The following is a 19,224-nucleotide window of genomic DNA, read 5'->3' on the forward strand; positions in this document are numbered from 1 at the left end:
TATCTATAGTACAGCATAACTGTCAATCCACATTTGAGAAAGCATTTTTTAGAGCAAGAGGACATCTAATCTACAAAATGTATCATGCTGGATGCTATCAGTTGTATACATTCCCTGTGGCTGACATCTTTGAATTGAGCATGCTAATCTCACAGCAGCAGTGACAGGACTGAAGTGAAAACTGAGAAAAATTGACAACTGAATCCTGGACTTCACTACTTGTTTGTAAAAAGATTTTTCACAGATAATATTATTCTGAAGCTTCGATGACTTTTTAACGATTAAAAGAGCCAATACATCACTTGTGGTACATCCATGTGTGACCTTTTTTTAAAAACAGAAATATCTATTGGTTCCCACCATTACTTCTGATTTGTTTTCGACAAAAGCTTACAACTTAATTAACTAAGTTGAAAATTCAATTAGCTTGATTTTTTTCCTGTAGACAAGATAATACAAGATCAATATGATTCTTTGCAGCATCGGTGTTACAAGTCATGTTGGAGTTGATAGCAATCATTCTTTCTAATTTCCCATCTGCAAAATGTTAAGATTAATTATTTCCAGGTGAAGCAGATCCAGCATACACATATTAAAAATATAGTATTGCCTATTTCTTCTCCTTCTTCTCCTTATTATTATTATTATTATAATTCAGGATTTATATAACACCAGCAGTTTGTGCAGCGCTTTACAAAATGGACGAAGACAGTACAGATACAATTTCAGTACAATGCGGGTATTGTATCCTAGGGCCCTGCTCATTTGCGCTTACAATGTAGTAGGAGGGACAAGTGATACAAAAGGTAATAATTGTGTAGACTGAGTTAGTAGAATAAGTAAAAGGATAATTATGTTGAGGTGGGATATGCTTCTTAATATGTGATCGTCAATAAATGGCTCTTTATAGGATGAACCTAGCAAATCTCGGTGACAACATACAGTATATTTAAATAATCAGTTTATGTAAAGAAGCAGTTTTACCCCTTCTTGAATACACGGTATTGAAGCAGAAGAAAATTGTGCATTTTCAGTTAAAAGTGTTGGTAAATTGTGTTTATCCAGCATATATAATTTGGCTGTGTGCAGCCAGCTTTAAAAAGATGAAACATGTTTTATAAATGATTGAAGCAATATGACAAAGAACTCAAATTGTGTGCTGCATTTCCTCTGCATTACTCAGACAACGTGTTTCTATTATTAGTTCTAAAGTGGACCTAAACTCAGTCAACTTAATTTTTTCATTAGTGTGAGACAAGTCAGTTCTATATAACATAACAGTTAAAGGAGGCACATTGCAACTTCCTTTTTATCTACACATAATTTTTCATCCATTTATACAGTGCTGTGTGGCTAGGAGATGGCCACCAATATTAGTGAAAGTGTAAGCTATCGCTGGGCAGCTCTACCTGTTCCTAAACCCACCCCCTGATCTTAGGATCACTGTAATGCAGGGATCAGAGGTGCTTTGCTACTTCCAATCAAGAGTTATATGCTAACGTTACAATTTTGTACTTATTGCATTACCACATTAAACTGTACTCACTAATCCCCTTAAGACAGCCAAACTTTAGATACAAAGTATAGCTCCAATTTCAAATTAAGCTGTCAGGAGGTTGAATAAAGACATACCTCAATCCAGTTCAACCTATAAGTGTGTGTGTATGTATGCCTGAGCATGTGCAGAAGGGAATTCCAAATTTTTACTAACCTGTTGGTAAAAAAAACCCCTTACGCAGCCACTCCTCCAGCTTCTTTTTGTGTCCTCGTGTCTTCATCAGAGTTTTTAGTTTAAACAGATTATTCCCTATACTGCAATCCCCATTGTTGTGTTTGTAAATTGCAATCAAATCTCCTCTTAGGCATCTCTTTTTTCTAAGGAGAGCAAGTTTAATTTTTGTAGTTGATCTTCATAACTCAGACCCTCCATCCACCTTATTAATTGTGTTTCCCTTCTCCTGAAGACTGGTGACCAAAACTGAACCGCATACTCCATATTAGGTTAATCCAGTGTTTTAAAACGGAGTAGACTTATTTGTTTATCCCTTTAAAAAAGCCCCCTCCTGATGCAGGATAGTATCCTGCTTGCTTTTTTAGCTGCAGCTTGGTATTGCATGCTATTGTTGTCTCTAGTCAGCTGTCTTGAGTCTGTGGTCTAGGTGAAGGATCTTACTTCACCCTTGACATCCTCAGCAGAGCATCTCCTAAATAGTATTTTGACTAAGAGAGATGTATATTTATTCCCATCACTAAGAAAATTAAAACATCAGGTAATATTACCTGAGGGAAATGTCAGGATATATGGAAGATAGAACAGGGATACTACATGCAACCCATATTCCCATATGTGGACTTTCTATTTGTGCAATTTTTTGAGTAACTAAACTGTTATTCTCTTCAAGTCATGTGCATATAAGTTAAATAGCAGTTCAACTTTTCAATAGTCCTTACATTATATATGTGTAACTCACAGGTCCTAGGCTACAGTTCTGATTCAATCAAGGGTATCCTCACTAAAAAATTTTTAAAAAAATATGATACACATATGACCTTAGTTTGATGGTGTCTATAAGCCTAGTACCTGTCAATAGAAAATGTCTTGAAGACAATCATACAATTATCACATCAACATCTTGCTTCCCTTTTTAAGAAATACTGTGGAAGAAACAATTAGCAATTCTCTTTAAGACTGAATATTACTATCTTAAGGAGTGGATTTTTGCATGAACACTGTTATGAAATAAGTCAGTAGCAGCACATTTACTACACAACATTTTAGAAGATTAAACAAAGCCTAAAGATTATAGTGTAATCGGATAAGCAAATTATATTAACAAAAAAAAAACCCCTAAGCTTTATTATGCTTTAAAGTGTTTTTTTTTTATAGAGGAGAAACAAATCTAATGGGTTCTGCAATAGTGGCAGTTGCTTGTGGCAACAAAGAGTACAAATACTACTAACTGTTCTAAAGATAGATAGAAATTACCCATCTCAGAGATTCCTAAATCGGGAAATGTGGAGAGCTCAATCTCCTAATTCACATGGAAACTAGATGACACTTTTGGAAGGAATGACCTGTTTTTTTTTACAAAGGGCTTAAGAACTATCGTATTCTAGGTGTATAGAAAAGTCTTCTGTAATTACCATGGGTGCTGCTATGTTCGACTCAAAAATGTAGCCCATCCTTAGTAGGCAGCCGAGAGACTAACCGACCCAAAGCGAAGTGAGCTGAACACTGTTTGGCTATTCACTTCAGACTGGTACGGCTGATTCCAGCCGTATATTGGCTGAAATCAGCCGTACATCGGGTGGCTTCGGCTGGGTTCGGGTCGGCCGAACATGCTCGAAATTACCGAAAGGTAAGTATACAATTTTCCATTTTCCTGGCTCCATCCTCATGTCAGCCTACGATGGGATTTAAAAGCAATACACTAGGGAGGGAAACCCCCAATAAACAGTCACACACCAGATCATAACTGCCATATTAATTTAATTAGAAAGAGCAGCTCTAAGAACTGCTACTCCTAAAGAGGCTTCGGCCCCAAATCTAACATCCAGCTTATAGTGTTGCATAAACGTGTTTGGCGTGTTCCAGCTCGCCGCTCTGCAGATGGTATCCACCGGCACCCTCGCATAGGTTGCCCAGGAAGCAGCCCTCACCCTCGTGGAATGAGCCTTTAGGTCATGGGGAGGGGAAAGACCTGCGACCCTGTAAGCCAACGAAATGGCTTTCACTATCCATGACGAAAGAATCCTCGGAGGGGCCGCCAAACCCTTCTTTGAGCCGCTTGGAAAAATAAACAAATTCTTATCCTTCCTAAAAGATGCGGTCCTCTGCAAGTATATGGAAGTATATGGAAAGATTCTCCACCAGGTCCTACTTCTTCCACTGCAACTCATCCATCTCAGAGATTCCTGAATCGGGAAATGTTGAGAGCTCTATCTCCTAATTCACATGGAAACTAGATGACACTTTTGGAAGGAATGACGGTACTGGCCTCAGCAGGTTACTGTTAGGAAGTTGAACTAAGAACGGCTCCTCCATGGACAGAGCGTGCAACTCTGAGACCCTCCATGCTGAAGCAATAGCCAGCAAGAATGTCATCCTCAGTTTAAGATGCCACAGAGAGCAGGATTGGATAGGATCAAACGGGCTCTGAAGAAGGCTTTTTAGCACCAACGGGAGATGCCATTTAGGAAAGAACACTTTTCGAGGTGGACGAATCTTCCCTACTGCCTTCAGAAACTACACTACCAATGGATTAGCTGACCACTTCTGTCCCGTCAGGGCTGTTAGTGCCGACACGTGTACCTTCAGGGTGTTGAAGGCTAACCCCCCATCCAATCCCTTCTGCAGGAATTCCAAGATCCTGCCCACTGGAGGATCTGAAGGTTCTGAAGGTTCGAAACCACTTTCCTTTGCCATTTCAATAAACCTGGTCCACAATCAGGAATATGTCGTATTAGTCGAACCCTTCCTAGCCTTCAAGAGGGTCTGGATCACTGACTCCAAGATCCGCAAGCCCTCTAACCGATGCCTTTCAGCCTCCAGGCCATAAGGTGTAAGCGGGCCAGGTTCGCGTCGTGGAATCCTCCTTGTTCCAGAAGATCCGAGTTCAACGGGAGAGGGAGTGGGTCGACTATCCTCATCTGCCACAACAGTGGGAACCAAGGACGTCTCGGCCAAAATGGAAGTATCGCAATTGCGTCTACTTGCTCCCTCTGAATCTTAAGAAGCACCCTCAGGATCATGCAAAACGGTGGAAACACGTACACTAAGTGGAAGTTCCACCTCTGAGCCAGTGCATCCTGTGCTAGTGCCCTGTGGTCGTATAGGCGAGAGAAGAATCTCGGAAGCCTGTGGTTTCCCGCTGTGGCCATAAGATCGATGTCCGGTAGGCCTCATAGATTGAAAATCAGAGTCAGAACAGAATGGCTCAGGGCCCATTCGTTGTGGTCCAGCAGCCTCTGACTCAGTGTGTCCGCCTCGATATTCTCGGACCCTGGAAGGTAACAAGCCGTCAGATCCTGAAGGTTGTCCTCCGCCCACAGGAAGATCTGGAAAGAAATCCTGAGCAGATGCCAACTCCTGGTGCCCCCTTGATTGGAAACATAGGCCACCGCAGTTTTGTTGTCCGACATCACCTTGACAGGCTGCTGCCGAAGGATAGGAGCGAATGCTACTAGGACCTCCCGATTTGCTCCCAGCCTTTGTAGCTGGCATCGGTAGTGACAATTAGCCAGTCCACTTCTCCCAGGGGCTTGCCAGGTGAAAGGTTGATCTGTCCACCAGGCCAGAGACAGGCGAACTACTGGGGGAAGATGAATCTGCTGGGTAAGGGACAAGTGATCCCATTGATCCAAAAAATTTGCCTGGAATCGCCTTTTGTGCCATCTCGCCCAAGGTACCACTGGTACCGTCGACTCCAGGAGGCCCAAAAAACTCATAGCTTGCCTCACCGAAAGCCGCGGAGTTCATCTGAGTGCCCGGGCTTGTTCCTGGAATTGTGAAAGTTTCCTCAGGGGAAAAAAAACTCTCGAAATTGAAGTGTGGAACTGAATTCCTAGGTATTCGAGACTCTGGGATGGAATCAAAGAAGTCTTTTCTGTGTTTACCAGCCATCCAAACTTCACCAGGGAATGGAGCACCTGATCTCGATGTCTGCAAGCTTGACTGGCAGAGGATCTGTATTCCTGATATCCGCAGAAGGGCTATGTGGGCCGACAGAACTTGGAAAAAGTCCTTGAGGCCGTGGACAGGCCAAAGGGTAGACATTGAAATTGGAAGTGTCTGTCACCCATTACAAAACGCAGGAAACGCTGATGCCTCAGAAATATTGGAATATGCAGGTAGGCATCGGCCAGGTCTATAGAGACCATCCAGTGGCCAGCTTTTACCAAGGCCAGAATGGTACCCAGAGACTCCATCCTGAACGGCAAAGGCTTGACAAACGTGTTCAAGAACTTCAAGTCCAACACCGGTCGAAACTTCCTCGAAGCTTTTGTCGCCAAAAACAAGGGGGAGTACACCCCTAGGCCTCTTTCTGCCACTGGAACCGGAATTATGGCCCGAGAGTGCAGCAATTCGATTATATAGGCCCGCAAACAATTCCATTTCTCTTGAGAGGATGGTATTCTCTTCTGGGCCAAGACGGACAAGGGAGGTCTTCTTGCAAATTCGATCTGATAACCCCTCTGGATGATGTCCAGGACCCATCGGTAATGCTGTCCGCCCATACAGCACCGAAGATAGAAAGCCTTGCTCCCACCGGAACTGAACAGGCGGGCAAGCTTTCAGAAAGTCTTCTCGCCCTGCTTGAGCCCCGCTGGGCCTTTTCCCCTTGATGACTTGGAGAAGGAATTCAGTCCCGACCTCCAGGGGCAGTAATCCTGACTTGACGCCCGACACCCGTTTTATCGCCTCCTCCAGGATTTTACCGAAAATGAGTTTCCCTGAAAACGGAATTAGGCAAAGACTCTGCCACGAAATCTGCCGCCAATCTCAGATTACCAAACAACAGGGACAATTCAGGAATATCTTCCTCTGGGTTGCACCGTACTTCCAAGCTGCTGACTTACATGCCGCACCTGAGACTTGAAAGAGACTCTTTAAGTCTGACTCCAATCTTCAATCCATGGAGTCACGGAAGGAGACCGAGTCATCCAAGGGCAAAGCAATATGTCTGGCTAATCATTGCAAAGCCACGTCCACCTTGGGAACTGACTCCAGAAACTCCACCTCACTCGTCTTAAAGGGATAAAGCTTTGCTACCCTATTAGAGAAGGTCTGTCTCCTGTCCGCTCTTGCCCACTCTTCCACGATAAGTTCCATAAAGGGAAAAGTAGGCAAATCCCTCTTTCAATTCCGGAAAGTACTTCCTAAGCTTCTTCGGGGGAGACGAGGATTGCTCCTCCCACCCAATATCTACTTTCACCGCCTGAACCAGAACTGGCACCTTGGCGAAATCAAAAGTATACGCCGGTTCCTCCGCACCACTGACCGTATCTTCTGCTGAAGGTGGATAAGCCGTCTGGCCTGATGGGAGCTCCCCCTCCTCCTCTGAGGCACTGGACAACCTTCTCCTTGAGCTTGAAGGCCTGGAGTGGCCGAACTCCTGCATACTCTGGGAAACGGCCTTCTGAATATAGGAACGCACCTCTTTTGCCTCATGGTGCTTATCCTGCGCTACCTCTTTAAGGCAGTCTCTGCAGAGTCATTTATTGGGCAGTGCTTTTGCGCTGCATGACCAACAGGTCTGAGTGGAGGATCGCCCCTGAGCCGGGTCTTGGGAAGACTCCCGATCCCTGGAGTAACTGTCCCTCCTCTGTGAAGAATGAGAGTGGTGATGTTTTTTAAATTTATGCTTTTTAGCCGTATGTCTGCTAGGGCGGGTAAATTCCTCCTGGCTATGCGCCTCATCCGAGGGTAAAGCAGGGTCTCTTTGCAGGCTCCTTACCCAGCAATACAAAATCCATTTAGCAGAATGCTTTTTTTTTTTTTGTAATAGAACTTTTAAAAACCTTACCTTTCCATATTATAGGTGCTCCCCCTGGTGGGCTCAATTGAAATGATGCGTAGAAGCTAATGGCAATATAAGAACAGGAGAGAGAGAGAGAGAGAGATAACTAACCTCCAGTATACAAGAACCTCCGCACTCCCCCCTTTGCAGGCTCCTTCCCCAGAACAGCAGATCAGAAGGACTCACCTAACCAGCCGAAATACTGACCAGCCGGAACAGCCTTGCACACGCTTCCCCTGTCACCACCTTCAATTTAACTAAATTCCGTTGCCAGTCAACGAGGGATGCCTCTCGATGCTCCAGCTGCCCGGGAGAAAGCCCCACCTCTCCCCCTTCCCGGCCGCCAATCGTGGAGCCGCCAGGAATGATGTCAGACGCCGAGGGGGAGGAGCCAACCTCGTGCAGCCGCGCCATTGCCTCTCTCCTCGCACAGCCGATGCCCTATCAGCCGGATACCGGCGAATCTGCTAGACCACCAGGTAATGAAGAATAAGCAGCCTTGTCTGCCATCATCCTGCCCAGCACCATGGGCGCCCACCATAAGGCAGCTTTACTGCCCGACCGGCGGCCATCCGTCCAGGAGAGGCTGAACCTGGACGAGTCAACCTCTGACTATTTAAGCCAGAATATTCCCTATCCCTATCTCAAACAAGAAACTCCAGCCAAAACATGGCCGGAGCGAGGACAAAAAAAGAACACTGGTCTCTGGTGAAGGCCCCCTTTTTAACTGCTATGAGGGTGGTCATGTGGGGGGGTCAAGAGGGCGGAGCTGACCCATCGTAGGCTGACATGAGGAGGGAGCCAGGAAATATATATATTCCTGACCAATATCATATTTAATTATAATAATATAATATATAGCATGGCATACAGAGTACAATGATCAGAAGTATGTAACATACAGCCCAATGTACAGAATGCTGTGATCAGGACTCCAGGAGTATGTAAAGTACAGCCAAGCCTACAGTATGCAATAGGCAGGAGTATTTATTATGAGTTGAATCAGTTTTTTATTAGCATATTTCACAAGATTCAAACAATTCGTTTCAGAATACAATATGTAAGAAACAAGATATTAGGAGACAATATAAGAAGGTATACAACAGCTGTGATCCGGCATTGGTAATCTGAGATAATATACATGGTCACAGAGGCATAGGAGTATTTCTTTAAAACACAAAGTAGAGTACAGTGTTTAGGTATATTAAACATACAGCTCACCATACTGTACAGCATTCAGGAGTATTAATCCAGCACACATACAGCCCCCCTTCCCCAGTCACTAATATTCTCTCTCCCTCTTTTTCCCTCTCTCATATTCCTTCCCTCCCCACTCATATCTCCCCCATATGCTTGCTTGCCTGTCTCCAGTCCACAATGGACAGGCTAGGGGGATAGATAGGAGAGTGCTGCAAAAACCCTTCTAGAGCCTAGAATCAGAGAGGCGCCTTTCAAAGAGTGAAAGTAAGTCCTTCATGGCTTCCAGTCAGCTTGATATTATCTGACATGTCAGAGCAAGGAGAAGCTATGGAGAGCTTTCCTCAGCTCTGGGTCACTCTAATTGTGAGATCTGCACAGGGACATTACTGCTATGCATGTAGGCAGTTGTCAGTGCCAGGGCAGCCTAGCGGGCTGCAAGATAAAGTGGGCTAGCAATTGTATATACTCACTTTTCAGCCGAATTGCTATGTTTATGTGGAAATTTGTTTTGAATGTTTGGCCTCTATAGTTGTCTCCAGCACCAATTTGGAGAAGTCTGGTGTCCTGATAGGACACAAAATCTCAGGAGATTTGGTGTGCCATTTTGGGTTGGTTGGGTTGGTTTGGATAGATAAGGCAAGCCCATCCACGTTGTGGGCAGAACACGTGTGAACGTAGACATGGACAGATACCCAGCCTGCGAGGGAAAGTTAGGGAGAGTGCTCCGGCCTGTTAGGGATAGATCAGGGTTCCTCCGGAGTCCTGCATCGGGAATCCAAGTCGGCTAAATAACTCCCAGTTGCCTGTGGCCGAATCAGTATCGCCGCTGTGAGTGCAGGAAAAGTGCATCAGACCCATAGATCCCTCCGCTGAATGAATACCGCTGCTTCCGGGTAACGTGTTGTAAATAACAGCCTCTGCAGATACACATTGTGTGCTTGGGTATTATACTTGTGCCAGTAAGTGGGAAGTGCCTACAGTGCTAACTAACCCAACTACAGCTGATAACGGATGTAACTGTACTGTGTATTTGTGGCCTCCATGCCTGAAGGAAAACTGCTTTCACCACTATTGTAAATATTCTGTTCTACTACCGCCTCTCCGGCAATAAACGAGACTTTGTTTATAAGACCATTACGTGTGAGACCCTCTGTGAAGCTGCCACACCCTAACCCCGCTTACATGCAGGTGCCCCTACAGTGCCATGAGTAATACAACCTTCCACTCTGCAGGGGCTTCTTCACAGTGGTTATGTGCTGGTGTTGCTAACCCAAGGCACCAAGTAAGAAACCCAAGGCACATGCCCAGGTCTAGTGATACCCCTGGCATTTAGAGAATGATCTGGTGCAAGTGTTCTGTTGGAGAGATGAGCCAAAGAAACAACTCTACAACCCTAAACTGTACATACATTTGTGGATTGTTATACTACTTCCATCTATAAAAAAAAAAAAGCAAGAACAATATTTAGAAAGCAAGATATTTTTTAAAATGATAAACTGTTGAAATCTCAAATAGTAACCAGTTACATTTCCACCTACCTTCCATGCAATGAGAGATCAGCCAATATCCAATTCCAAAGCCTGCCTCACCACCACCTCCTGGTGATTGATAGTTTATTTGAGTGCAGCAGCAGGACATACAAGGCTAAAACAATATCATGGAAATATTCATTTGTTTTAATTCTGCAGAACAGCAGTGGTCACACACACGGGAACAAAACATTACATTTCTCCACATGTTCCTGGATGTTTTGCATCTATATAGCATACGACTTATTTTTTTTTACAGAAAGACATGTATTTTTTATTAACTGTAATACTACAATATAAATGCATAAAGGATGAAAGTCACCTCTGCTGCAGATGGAATAAAATATGCAGGTGACATTTGCAATGCTCTGGAAATGTGTATATAATTTCAGAGCTGCCCTACAATTAGTTATAGCAGATAATCAATAATCCTACACATAATTTACACTACTTTTATTTATTGTGTAGGACATGTTACACATGAATATACAAAAATTAGGAATATTTTTCATTGGAAAGAATTTAGTTGTCTGTATAAGAACAAATAGCACTCAACACCAATTTACAGTCTTTCGTTCTTGTCATCAAATAGGGAAAGTCTAGTAAACATACCATGTACCATAATCCCTGGTGACTGCCAATCTGCTGGAGAAAATAAAGGAAGATAAATTATACGCAAAAGCTTATAGGTCCTGAATGATATCATATGCAGAGAGTCGCAATTCAGGGTTCCTTCATTCATCAGTCAGTCTCACGTAAATCCAGCCCAAGGGAATGGGCTTCTCTCTAATTCTATATTGGCTGGAAGGATATGTTTTTTTCCAATAGATGTATCATGTTGATGACTTAGCTGCTTTCCGACAAGGGTGTCATCTCATCAATATAGCCGTGCAACTTAAGAAATATTAAGACATTGACATACAATGAGGATTAGGGTGATATTGTTCATTGATTTTTGAGTTGTCAGTGGATATTATCTTACATTGCTGGAAAGATGCGTTTTAACATTATTAACCTGATGACCAGGACACATAAACCTTATGTTAGGCTAAATAGACTTGATGCCATTTAAATGAAATAAAACGACATGCACAAACGCATGTCCTTTCCACCTGAAATTGTATTGCTTTATTTCACTTCATCATAACGTATACACAATATCAAAGCTCTGAGCACCATCAACTGAGAATGAAATAAAATAGTTTGGGGTCTATTCACTAAGCTGCCGTAGGCAGCCGAGTGAATGACCGACCTAAAGCGAAGTGAGCCGAACGCTGTTCGGCTATTCACTTAAGACTGGTACGTCTGATTTCAGCCGTATATCGGCTGAAATCAGCCGTACATCGGGTGGCTTTGCGTGGCTTCGTGTCGGCCGAACATGCTAAGCATTTTCGGCTGACCCGAAGTGCAGAAGGAGTTCGACTCAGCCAATCCAACATTCGAACCTTCGGCAGGCTACTCTCTGCTGTTCGGCCTATTCTTGTAGATGGCGAACAGCAGTGAGTGTATAGCCGAATGCCGCCGAGCGGCATTCGGCTCGGCTGTTCTGCTCGGTACCTCTGCCCAGCTGTCAGAAGCAGGCTGTCGGCCGGCCACTCGGCCAGCTTTGGCTTTCAGCGTGGCTCAGCCGTGCCGAGGCATATGCCTTCGGCTCGACTGAGCCGCTCGGCCAAGTTCGGGAGCTGTACGGGCTATAGTGAATAGCCCGTACAGCAGCCCTTCGGTTGCACTGAACTGAAGGGGTCCTGGGGCCGAAGCTAGCTGAAGGATTGGCCGAAGCTACGGCTAGATCTTTTGGCTGCTTCGTGAATAGACCCCTTTGTATTTTACACAGTAGTACAAATGCACAAATGACCATGTAATGGGGCCACATGAGGACATAACAGGAGATAAAAGTGAGTCACATGTACACAGAGTTATAGGAATGTTTTCAGTAATTTTATCTGTACCATTCAAAAATGGTCAACCCATACAGTAGCGTGTAGCAATGGGGTTGATTTGCTAAAGGCAAATAGGTTGTTCACTTTACAAAGGAATTTTCCCTTTGCTTAGCGAATGCAGTAAAATTAACTTTGCAAGGATCACCCAGTCACATGCAAGGATAAAAAAAACAGTATTTTTGCACATGGTTGGATGATGGAATTCAGCAGAGTTTCACTTCATTCACTAAGCTAAAAAAAGTAAATAGTAAAAACAAGAGTCAAAAGTAATGGTCACATTCCATTGGCCTTTACAGGCTTATACAGGCTTATATATGTATCTCTTGCTTAGAGAAATTACCTACAATGGGACTCTTTTGACTGGACTGCAAAAATGAGAAGGGCTTATGAAAGCTGTTGATCAGTGGGTTTATTGACTAAAATAAAAATAAAATAAAGACATTAAGCAAAACAGCAAGCTGTAAACCAATATTTTGCAGAGCCATAGAGAGCTGGAGCATACAAGTTTCACTCTTAGCCACCAGGACGTCAAACCAAAAGATTCAAGGCTGGAATTTGTATTTGTCTGGTCATTTTTATTCATAGTTTATTAGTTAGGTCGGAAGTCTGACAATGCATAATAAATTAAATGCTTGTTCATAATAGTCAGCCTTTGCCTACAGCCACACAGCCGTTTGCCTCAGTTTGATCAGAATCCTGGAATACTGCTTCTACTTAATAGGAGATTTCAATCAATTGCTCTTTCACTCCCTACACATTTAAAAATGTAGATGTCAGAAGTGGTAACTATACATGAATAAATAACATGGAAATGCCTGATGGCAAAAGATACTGTTGGCAAAATTTCAGTAAACATTTAATGCACTGGAATAACATGTTAAAAATATATAAACTGTGATAAAATTCTGTAATGCTGTGTTACCTTACACATACATGGTGCTTAATAAACCTTTCCATGTGATTTCAATTTGTCTTTCCTTGAATAGAATCTCTCTGTATGTAATAATGTTTTATTCTATTTGGACTTCCTCTAATGAAAAGTGCTTAAATATTGTATATGATGCACATTATTCAGTTATTTCTCTAGAGTGTTCTTGACACATCTATAGGTGACAGTTGGCAACAATATGTATAATGAAGGTTTTATGTATGTATGGCACAGCAAAATTTAAATTGAATGTTTATTTTTGGAAATAGTTCTGTTTGCCATTTGTATCAGTTAAACTTATATAAATGTTTGGACAGAGTTGAATGGATGGATTTATATCCAACATAGATTGCCTTGATTTGCTGTGAATCTACAGAAGAATACAGAGTTCATAAACCCAGGCAATTAGGATTTATGAGTTGCATTATTCTCTGTGTGTTGGAGAAATCCACATACATTATAGGTTTCATTCATACATGCGTTGCTGTCAGCACTCCTGACACAAAGAGCAGGGCCCAGCAGAAGCCCTGCATATTTCACATATTTCTAAGTTGTGGGCATGGCGGGTCTGAGGTCTCAGTTGCACCCCTTCCCCACACTGCACTGCTCCTTCCAAATAACTAAGGACTAAATTAAATCTACTACAAGCACATTTTCAGTAGTAATACTGGTTTTGCAGTACAGCCAGTTTAAAATAACCTATTACTTCATTTTTCACACTTAGAGCTTATTAATTATATTTAGGACAATAGGAAACATTTACAAACCTGCAGAATTTGTATTGGTTTGAATATTTTGGGTGTTTTCTATGTTTGCCTTCCTAATGCAGGGATACCTAAACACATAAAGTTGTTTCGCTAACATGTAGAGTGACTGGAGTTGATTTTTGACATGTAGAAATACAATTGGAGCTAAATTTAGAGCTGCTACTTTAAGCAAACAATCAGATTTCTTGCATCACAGCTAAACTGGTTGGTTACTAAGGACACTATTGATATTTGCTTGTGTACAAATCAGCTCCATCAACTTTATATAGTTTGATTCACTGTTTTCTCTGACACTGCAAAGACTGTATAAGAATAAGCATCAAAATAAACTACATTTAGGGGTCTATTCACAAAGCAGCTGAAGGATCTAGCCTAGCTTCGGCCGATCCTTCACATTATTCTGACACGGAGCCATGTCAGAATAGAAAAAATAAATTTTTGCCTATAGCAATGCATTGATAGATTCCTATTGGCTATTTCAATTTGCAATAGCCAATAGTAAACTAGCATTGCACCCGCCCTCTGCTGATGGACCTGATGGAGAACTGCAGCAGAGGGTGGGTGCAATGCTAGTTTACTATTGGCTATTGCAAATTGAAATAGCCAATAGGAATCTAGCAATGCATTACTATGGGCAACAAAAAAAATAATTCTATTCTGACACGGCTCCGTGTCAGAATAAAGAAAAAAAAGAAAAATCAGTGTTTCTATCCTGGGCGGCCGGGAGCGGGAGACTCCCAGAGCACCCGGGAGAGTTTTTTTTTTGACGGAAGCAGAACCACCGGCCAATAGGAATCTATTGGGCGGAGCTAGCTGTCATTGCTAGCTCCACACAATTGTTTTCTATTTATTTTTTGGACTTTTTAAACAATTTTTCTGTTCTGCTCGGTCCCTCTGAGGGACCGAGCAGAACATCCAAGCCAGCCGCTCAGCGGCATTCGTTTATTCACTCACTGCTGTTCGGCATCTATAAGAATAGACCGAACAGCAGCGAGTAGCCTGCCGGAGGTTCGGCTTAGCCGATCCAGATGTTGGATCGGCTGAGTCGAACTCCTCCTGCACTTCGGGTTGGCCGAACATGCTGGGCATGTTCAGCCGACCCGAAGCCACGTGAAGCCACCTGATGTACGGCGGATTTCAGCCGATATACAGCTGAAATCAGTCGTACCAGCCTTAAGTGAATAGCCGAACAACGTTCGGCTCACTTCACTTCAGATCGGTTTTTCACTCGGCTGCATACGGCAGCTTAGTGAATAGACCCCTTAGCACTGCCTTCCCTTAAAGTGTATTTCCACTTTTGCAGCCAAATTTGAGAAATCCCATCTATGGGGTCTATACACTAAGCTGCCGTAGGCAGCCGAGTCAACAATAGACTTGTGCGACGTCAAAAAATGTGTTCCGTTTCGGAATATCCGTTATTTCGTAATTCGTGTCCAAAACTCAATTCGGATTCGTACGAAATACGAATTTTCGTTAGTTTCGGCACATTTTCGTAACTGTACGAACATGCGTTATGATGAAGTTAAAAAGCAAAAATACCTTTGTTAATATTGGAGTCGATGTGGTAGTTGTTTTTTTATCCGAAATATGAATTCCGTTAACGGATTCCGGATCCGAATTTCATATTTCGGATAAAAAAAAACTACCATCAACTCCAATATAAATGTACTTTACTTTTTAACTTCAATATAACGAATGTTCATAACGGAACGAAAATACGTCAACGGAATTTCATATTTCCTGCCTGATAGAAATTCGTAGAAAAATCTGTGGTACCGAGCAGAACAGAAAAATTGTGAAAAAAGTACAAAAAAATAAATAGAAAACGATTGTGCGGAGCTAGCAGTGGCAGCTAGCTCTGCCCAACTGTTTTCTATTGGCCGGTGGTTCTGCTGCCGTCACAAAAAAAGAAAAAAACATTTTCGCCATAGGAATTGCTAAATTCCTATTGGCCATTTCAATTTGCAATAGCCAATAGCAAACTGGCTATTGCACCCGCCCTCTGCTGCTGTCAATCACTAGTGGGGATTGTCGGCGAGCTTTGGCTTTCACCGCGGCTCAATTGAGCCGAAGCATATGCCTTCGGCTCGACTGACCCGCTCGGCCGACTTCGGGAGCTGTAGGGGCTATAGTGAATAGCCCGTACAGCAGCCCTTCGGTTCTACTAAACCGAAGGGGTCCTGGGGCCGAAGCTAGCCGAAGGATCAGCCGAAGCTACGGCTAGATGCTTCGGCTGCTTCGTGAATAGACCCCTATATGTTTGCTATGTGTTCCCATTCAAACAGCATACCCAAAAATAATTTGAAAAAGTCATACCTTTTTAGTTGTTTCTTTGAATCAGAATTATACATAGGGCTATACAGGCAGCTTCTAGGAATTAGAATAGATGCTTGTAAACTGATTGCATTAAACAGATTAACATGCAATGGGGGGAATTTATCAAAACTGGAGCAGCTGTGCACAGCAACCAATCAGCTTCTCTCTTCAGTTTGTTCAGGTAAGATTTGAAAATGAAAGAGAGAAGCTGATTGGTTGCCATGCACAACTGCTCCAGATTTTGTCTGCTCCAGTTTTGATAAATTCCCCTCATTGTCTTCAGGTTATTAACCTTTTGTTAGGACAGACAGTCCTGCTCATCTAGTTTACAAGTGTTAACAGGGTTAATTATTTGAAACACAACTCTGCCAACCCTCTAGGTAGTGAGAACTAAACAGGATTTTCAGTCCTGGAGTTTGTAGAAACATAATCGAAAAAAAGGTGAGCTGCAATTTCTATATATTTTCAAAGCAATGTGAATGGAGACATGCAGCAAATGTAAAGTATAGTACATTTGTAAATGTAAAGTAGGTGTTATTTGGCTGCAAAAGTTAGGTACACTTTAGGTCAGTTATAGCCAATTTATATTTGTTTTTACTACTTTGAAAAACTGTTGCTTAATGTTCCAGGTGATGTGTACAGGAAAGATATTGATGAGACATGGCATTGTGGAGATGTGAGCAAATACAGTGATGAAAATGAGCAAAGTATGCAAAAAACAGAGTATGAGCACAGTTTAGGATCCAGTCGTGCAAATATATATGTGCCTCTGCCAGCTCATACTGGTTTCAAGGACTTGCCTGTAGAGATAGATCACAGCATTGCCACTGCTTCCCTTTTTCCAGAAGACATTCCACCACAACAGTTTCACTCTTCACAAGGTATTGTTTGTTCATTTGTTTATTCCTTTAAAATATATATTTCCTCTTTTTAAATGGTCATTGGCTAGAAAAATGTTATGTAGAATGCAGTGGCGGACCTAAGGAACAAAGGGCCCTGGTGCAAGATTTTTTTTGGGCCCCCCCCCCAAAAAAAACACAAACACAGCGCTCTCCTCACGCAGCGCTCGGTCGGCTGTCAGTTTCTCTCCTCCCCCCTGGGACACTGAGCAGCGCCCAGCGGGGAGGAAAGAAAGCACGGATGCGCCGCTGTATCAGCAGAAAAATTGCACTTTCGGCATTTAGCCAAAAGTGCAATTTCCGGCCGATGTCTTTTGGCGGCCGATATAAATGTGCAACCCTAATATTTACAGCAATGCATAATGACACGGGCTATAGAGGACTACACATCCCAGCAATACTTTATATAACAATAGCATTTCTGTATAAAGTACTGCTGAGTAGTCATACGGTAAACGCTGTTGTACTTAGGATACCTTCCGCCAGCTCACAGCGTGGCGTGAAGAAGAAACAGTCGCCGGCTCAGAAGCAATTGAGGGAAGCGGGGACATATGATATCCCTGCCCCCTCTCCATTCTGCAGTTTTGCCGCGCCAGGATTGGAGGTAAGAGATAGGGGGGGCTAAGGAGATGAGATAGGGGGCCTGAGGAGATGTGATTGGGCGGACTACATGGGAATGGTGAGGGGACTGGTCCCACAGAGGATAACAGGCAAGCTAATGTGTCCAGTCCCTGGGGCAGGAAATAAGGACAAAACTGGAATGAAACAGTGAGTGTGGGAGAAGATAATACAGTAAGTCTGACAAATATGGGTTCAAGGAAGTCACATCTCAAGGTACTTCATTGACAATATACAGTTAGATTTAGATTTTTGCCTGGAGTTGGACTTTAAGAGGGAAATGCATTTTAACATACAATTAAATGTGAAATATGTTTATGTACTGATCAATATATCTGCATGAACAGTATGTATATACTACACATCAGACTAAAATGTAGGTGAAGGTGACCTTGTCAGGGTCTCACACGTGAAAGGGCTGCAACATAATATAAACATCTTCAATGTACTGTATATATAAGTAAAGTACTTGCATATTCATTATGAACCTAGCGTTACTTTATTAACTAAGCTAAAGCAACATTCTTCAAGTGAAGATTCTCTACTACATTATTGAAAACACAATTATGTCGATATTATTTTTTGTATTTAAAATAAAACATAAATTGTTGACAATAAAAAGATTCCTGTACTGAAAGTGGCTGCCATTGTTGTCCTTTGAAAATGGTAGGTAATGAACTGTCTCTATTTTAAAATCTAGCCAGCAATTAACATGTAATGAAGGATTCTTCTGTGTAAAAACCTCCCCTAGACTAAACATGCATTTAACCCTTGCTATCTTGGAGGGGGCACAACATATGGCTGCCTGTATTTCAGCTTTAAGTCACCAACAAGTAGGCATCAACCAAATTAAAAGCAGAGTCAGAACTCCTGAAGTTCATACTGGCTGCAGATAAGTGACTTAGAAAGTACTGAAGAACCTGGATCAGCATGTCAGCCAGGCAACTATCATTTTGAGAAAAAGAGGTTATCAATTGCAGTCTTCATATTCCTCAGTACACAATGGGGGGAATTGATAAAAGCAATTGCAACAGTTTTACCCTCTTAGATCATTTTTTTTTAAATGTGCAAATCTGTTTTTTAACATGTGCCTCTGTTTTGACCAGAGCCTGCACTACTTTTCCAACTGCACGTGTTTTGCACCTGTTTGGACCAGAGCTTGCACTACTTTTTCAACGGCACCTTTTTTGCGCCAGTTTTGCGCCTGCACTTGTTCTGCGGCTGTTTGAAACTGGAGCACCACCTAACAAAACAATCACAACTTAAGAAGTCCCCATGACCACTTCTTCAAGTAGAAGCTTTTTGCCTGGAGTTACGAGTCTTCTTTCCTGGAGTCTATTTAACCTAATTTATGAACAACATTACACTGGCATCATAAATCTGGCGCAAAGTGCATCAAATATATTCCGTGCAAGTTCAAACACTCGCAATTGCGATGATAAATTCCCCCCATTGTTATTTTATCTATTCTGCAGATAGTTCCTACTGCTTTCCTAAAGTTTCTTTT

Source organism: Nanorana parkeri, unplaced genomic scaffold (genome assembly GCF_000935625.1).
Source record: "Nanorana parkeri isolate BGI_ZX_2015 unplaced genomic scaffold, ASM93562v1 scaffold372, whole genome shotgun sequence".
Taxonomy (NCBI): Eukaryota; Metazoa; Chordata; class Amphibia; order Anura; family Dicroglossidae; genus Nanorana; species Nanorana parkeri.